Source organism: Theropithecus gelada, chromosome 1 (genome assembly GCF_003255815.1).
Source record: "Theropithecus gelada isolate Dixy chromosome 1, Tgel_1.0, whole genome shotgun sequence".
NCBI lineage: Eukaryota > Metazoa > Chordata > Mammalia > Primates > Cercopithecidae > Theropithecus > Theropithecus gelada.
The window spans coordinates 1,985,752-1,992,384 of record NC_037668.1 but is presented as its reverse complement, the minus strand read 5'-3'; positions in this window follow the sequence as shown (position 1 = coordinate 1,992,384).

The window sequence follows — 6,633 nt, the reverse complement described above, 5'->3', positions numbered from 1 at the left end:
CTTTAGCGAAAATGGGAAACTGGAGAGAGAAAAATTATGTTTCAAAAACTATAGTACACCTAGTGTTAGATTTTAGTCTTGCCTATTGTTTTTTAATTTATATTATTTTCTACAGTTTGGACCAAATTCTAATTTTTCTTGGCTACAAGTCTTCAAAATAATGTTTTCAATTTTTTTCTTCTTTTCTCCCATTTTTTCTAATTTAGAGTCATGGAAAACTAACTTGTGCTTTCTTAAAACTCTGCAAACTAAAGCTAGACAAAATAAACTTCAGAAGAAAAATAACAGCAACATATTTACATACATAAGCCACTTTCATGCCTCCCTACTAATGTATGGACTTCAGAGTAATGTGGCTTATATCGATTTTTCCAGGATTGTTCTTTTGTTTGTTGTTGCTTTTTCTCTCTTCCTCCCCACTGTTTTCTCTTCATAGGATGTGAGACCTCACAACCTGCTAAACAGGACCTACACATCTAGGAATAAGCCATCCTAGCTACGAGACATGAGATGAAACCTGAGACCAGAGACTCGTTTTCTTCTAAAATGCTTTCTCCAAAAGATTTTTAAAAAGAAAAGGAGGGAAATGTGAAAGGAAAATATTTGGGGCCCCCAAAATCAGTAAGCTAAAAAGAAAATTGAAGCCGGAAACTGCTTAGGACAAACCGGCCTCCCATTCTATTCAAAGTCATCCTTCTGCTCACCGAGATAGATGCAGATTCTGATTGCCTCCTTCGGAACGGCTTATCAGAAACTCAAAAGAATGCAACCATTTGTCTCTCACCTCCCTGCGATCTGGATGCCCCCACCTGCTTCGAGTTGTCTAGCCTTTCTGGATGGAACCAATGTACTTTTTACATATATTGTTAAGCCATAGCTTTTACATATATTTACAAACCAAGCTGTGCTCCAACCATGTTGGGGACATGTTTGTCAGGACTTTCTCAGGCTGTGTCACGGGCACATCCTCAACCTTGGCAAAATAAACTTTCTGATTTAACTTGGACCTCTCTCAGATTTTCTGGGTTTACAAGTTCATGGTCTGGCTTATTTCTTCCTTGAGTAGGCCAAATTGGAATGAAACATTTCTGAAAATTAACAGGGATTGGCTCTTAATGGGGGTTAAGAGCCAATTTTACAATGGGGGTTTACAATGGAAGTAATTACAGATAACTGACACATGAGACTTAAATTCGGAAGAAAAGATTAAATGGGTGTGTGCACATTTGAATCTTAAATGAATAGGTGCTGCTGTGTGGCCTGACTTGGAGACAGTGGGCCAACCTAGTGTTCGCTGATGTTTTCCATGATGCAAAAGAAAAAGAATAGAACATGTCAGCTAATAATGTTTATGTTATATTGGAAGTTTGAAGGAAAATTATAATTATTAAATAGGCCTGTACTTTATCTTCTGTGGTACAACACTTTCAATTATATTAACAGATACTCTTTTTGAACCATGACCAAGACTCTATCTGCTTCTTTCCAAAATTATGTTTCAGGCCACGCGCAGTGGCTCATACCTGTAATCCCAGCACTTTGGGAGGTGGAGGGAGACAGAGGCAGGCCAATCACTTGAGCCCCGGAGTTCAAGACTGGCCTGGGCAACATGGCAAAACCCCATCTCTACAAAATACAGGGAAAAAAAATTAGTCGGGCATGTTGGCATGTGCCTGTATTCCCAGCAACCCAGGAGGCTGAGGTGGAAGGATCACCTGAGCCCAAGGAGGTCAAGGCTGCAGTGAGCCGTGATTGCACCACTGCACTCTAGCTTGGGCGATGGAGTGAGACCTTGTCTTAAAAAAAAAAAAAAAAATTATGTTTCAACTGGGAAGAGAACTAAAGGTATGCAGGGAATGTAGGGTGTCTATTGGGCCTTTTGGACAGAATATGCTTTGAGAGGATTTGTTGGGGCTATTCCAAAAGGCGGAGTCCTCTGGGGAAAACCAGATCTGTTTACGAGGAGTATGACCATTACCATTTACAGAGAGAGTTGTTCCGGAACCCATCAGAATGGACCCCTCTCGCTCACTGCTTTCAAGTCTCAGGTTACCATTTGGTAGTGGCCAGTCTGTCTCTGTGTGTCTGTCATCAGTTAGAGTTTCCCTCACCATTCCACACTAGCCACATGAGCTTAAAAAAATGTAGGGTAAGGTCAGGCGTGGTGGCTCACGCCTGTAATCCCAGCATTTTGGGAGGCCGAGGCAGGTGGATCACGAGGTCAGGAGATCGAGACCATCATGGCTAACACGGTGAAACCCCGTCTCTACTAAAAATACAAAAAAATTAGCCAGGTGTGGTGGCGGGCACCTGTAGTCCCAACTACTCGGGAGGCTGAGGCAGGAGAATGGTGTGAATCCAGGGGGCAGAGCTTGCAGTAAGCCGAGATCGCGCCACTGTACTCCAGACTGGGTGACAGAGCAAGACTCCGTCTCAAAAAAAAAAAAAAATGTAGGGTAACAAAGTGGGATGACAGTAAACCTGAGTGGGTCACAGAGGGATGGAGATAAGAGCCAATCCAAGGAGTGACTTTGGGTTGTTCATATCAATGCTTAGTATATAAGTCTTATTATGCAATATCTCTTCAGAGTCCCTTCACCAAAGAAGTGCATTCTATAAGCATTGTAAATAAATGCAAAACAGCTTATTTGCAAATCTGAGTGCAGCATGTTTTCTACTGTATCATACAGGCTCACCTAATTTTTCCCTTTTTTCCACTTCCCATTTCATTTGTTATTTTATAGAGGGTGAACTGGGTTTGTTTTTACTCTTTCTTTCTTCCTTTATTATTATTTTTTTTCCTCCAGAGACGAGTTCTCGCTATGTTGTCCGGGCTGGAGTGCACTGGTTATATACAGGTGCAATCATAGCTCACTGCAAACTTCTGTTTGCAGATCCTCCCACCTCATCCTCTAGAGTAGTTGGGACTGCAGGCCTGTACCACCACACCCTGCCCAAATTTGGGGTTATTAACTTTACACTTCAGTCTCTCGTTTTCAAAATATCAATATGAACATTATCCGCAGATTCCAAACTTGGAAGTGGATGCAGTAGATGACACTTTGCTTAGTGTCTGTTTTGGGAGAAAGTGGGTAAATGTATTTTCATTTGTACAAGGCATGGTTGCATATGCTAAACAGGCGCATTTTATAGTAGTGACTGTTATGGTAATAAATGGACATGGACATATGGAAAAATAATACGTTGTTGTTAGGTATCTCTCATCTGTGTCTTCTTAACACTCTTCCCATAGGTGGGGAATTTCTCACATTAGAATCCCACCTTCCTGAGGTAAAAGACTGCTTTCCCAATGTCCATTCTCCCTACCTTCTTTTGTCACAGAAACTTCATTTCTCCTGGGCACATTACTTCCCAGGCAAAAGATGTCATTTCCAATGTGATTGCGTTCTAGCCAATGATCATAAGCAGAAAGGGTATATGTTATTTCTTGATGTTTCTTTAAAGGGGAGGGAGCAACTCCCATTCCTCTTTTTCCCTCCTGCTGTTTGGAATGCAGATGTGATGGCTGGACTCTAGCAACCACTTTGGACAAAGAGGTGACATGGAGAAGGGAAACTACATGCTGAAGATAAAGTTAAGAAGCTAAGTCACTAAGGCCATTGTGAAGCTGACATTACCAGCACTTAAGTGTCTACCTCAAGACACCTTTTTACATGAGAAATAGATGTCTATCCTATTTAAGCCACTGTTATTATTTGGCTATATATAGCAGAACTTAATGCTAACTAATCCACTTGCTCTTCCAGCCTCCCTTGTGGCTGAGGCAAAGGCCTCTGCCCCAGATGCTGTTAATTGCACACAGTGGTGCAAGACTTCAGTTTTAAAGAAGCAAGCCCTGCTTCTTTGTTTTCTTATGAGAAGGGCAGTGATGGAGGGGTCAGGATTTTGGAGACAGCAGTGGTGAGACTGGTATCCAGTGCCACATGTCATGGGTAGGGGTTCTGGTGTTGGTGCCCAGCAATGGCTGTGGTGCCTTCTCTAGAATAATCTCACACATGTTTAGGCATACTTCCTGGCTACCCAGCTTCCAAGGCCAACTCCCTGGCCCTCCCAGGGATTCAGTGAGCTACCTGATATCACTAATAAATTCTTTTGCTGTTTTAGCAACAAGGAACTCTAAGTGATATGCCACCCACGTCAGGTCTAGCAGATTTTAAAGATCTTATCTTTAATACCTTAGCCTCGATCCTACCTGCTTTGAACCACTGGCTCAAACCCAAGATTTCTCCTATACTTGGGTTTAATTAACCTTTATTTCTACTTTTCTGGATGTGGGAGAGTTGTAATTGGCTACCAAAATCTATTGTTCCATTATAATATGCATCTATCCTTGCAACTAGATGTAGCCACACAACTGAATCTCGGCAATCGAATGTGAATGGTTGTGATGTGGGCAACTTCTGCCTCACTTGCATAATGTAAAGTCACATCTTTGGCTTGGGCAATACAGCTCCAACCAAGGAGATAAGGAAGCACCCTAAGGAATGACAGAGGCACAAGATGGAAGGAACTGGAGTCCCTGAATAACTTCACAGAGCAGGACAGCTTCCCGACAACCTAGACTCTTCTCTGTAGAACTGTTACATAAAAGGAGAATCGACTGTTTCCTATAAGCTGCTGTCTTGGGGTCTCTTTCAGCTTCATCTTTTTCTGCTAATACAAGGATAATGGAGGCATACAAGGCATGGAAGTTGTAATTAACAACAGATGATTACAGACCAATGCAGAAGCCACCAATACAGGCTGCTGTGTTCTCCCAGCGCATCTCATTTTCTGATCTTATTCTATTAATAGAAGGGGGAGACACACTGAACGCTGTATGAGCACTGTCATGAGGCATCGAACAATCTCACAGTCCAGGACTTCTGCTAGGTTCTAGCCACCATTAGATAATCCTTTTTGGTGGCTCAGTTTGAGGTACATAGGTTATACTACTTCTGTCTCTGACTTTAAAATGTATGTTTTTGTCTTTTATAATTTTGACCACAATGTGTAGAAAATCATTTTCATTTGCAACTCTCTTTGTTTACCACGTCTTCCCTCTTTTTAAGGATTAAGTGTTTTTCTTTGATAATCACCTTTCAAATCTCAAATGTAATACCTTACCTTTAATATAGCTATGCACTTTTAATTTGAGCTTCTAAATCAGGAATCAGAAAACTACCACCACCTACTGTTTTTTGTTCTGTTTTGGTTTTATTATTTTTTATTGTGGGAAAATACACATAAAATTACCATCTTAACCGTGTTAACAATTCACTGACATTAAATGTATTCAGAGTGTTATGCAACTATCCCCACTATCTAGCTCCATAACTCTTTTCATCTTATGAAACTGGAACTCTATACACCTAAAATAATATTTTCCTATTCTCTCAGCCACTGACAATCAGCTTTCTACTTTCTCTTTAGATGTTTTTTGACTCTCTCAAATAAGTGAGATCACAGTTTTTGTCCTTTCGTGACTGGCTTATTTCACCTTGCATAACGTCCTCAAGGCTCACCCATGTTGTAGCATATGTCAGAATTTCCTTTCTTTGTGAAGGCTGAATACTATTCCTTTGTATGTATACATGATATTTCATTTATTCGTTCATCTGTTGATGCACACTTGGATTAGTTCCACATTTTAGCTGTGTGAATAATACTATCGTGAACATGGGTGTACAAGTATCTCTCTAAGAGCTTGCTTTCGGTTCTTTTGGGTGTGTACTCAGAAATTGAATTGCTGCATCATATAGTAATTTTATGTTTAATTTTTTTGAGGAACTGCCATACTGTTTTCCACTGTGGCTGTACCGTTTTGCATTCCCACCGACTGCACAACAGTGCACCAATATCTCCTTATTCTCACCAGCGCTTGTGATTTTCTGCTTTTGAATACCATCCTAACGGGTGTGAGGCGGCATCTCGTTATAGTTTGGATTTGCATTTCTCTAATGATGAGTGATATGGAGCATTTTTTCATGTGCTTAGTGGACATTTTTATATCTTCTCTGGAGAAATGTCTATTCAAATCCTTTGCCCACTTTTGAATCAGGTTCTTTGGTTTCTGTTGTTGTTGCAGTCACCTGTGTTTGTAAATAAAGTTCCATTGGAATGCAGTGTCCCACCATTCATTTATGTATTGTCTCTGACTGCTTTTACACTACGATAAGGCTGAGTCATTATGACAGAGCCCACTGGCCAGCAAAGCCTAAAATGTTCTCTACCAGCCCTTTGCAAAAAGTGTTTGCTGACCTCTCTTCTAGATCTATGTTTATTTTACTCGTTTCATATTTTCATACTATCCACTTATCTTTTATCACAGTATTAACTCCTAACTTCTATTACTTTTTCCTTTTTATTTTTATCCCTTCTGTATCGAAGTTAAACATTCATAAATATTTGGCCTAACTAATTTTTCTTACCAGTTGCATAAGATTCTAACTTTGCTCAAATTTTTTCTTTCTTTTTTTTTTTTTCAGACAAGGGCTCACTGTCGCCCAGGCTGGAGTGCAGTGGTGCAATCTTGGCTGACTGCAGCCTTGACTTCCCGGGGTCAAGCAATCCTACCACCTCAGCCTCCTAACTGGGTGAGCGACATCATGCCCAGCTAATTTTTGTATTTTT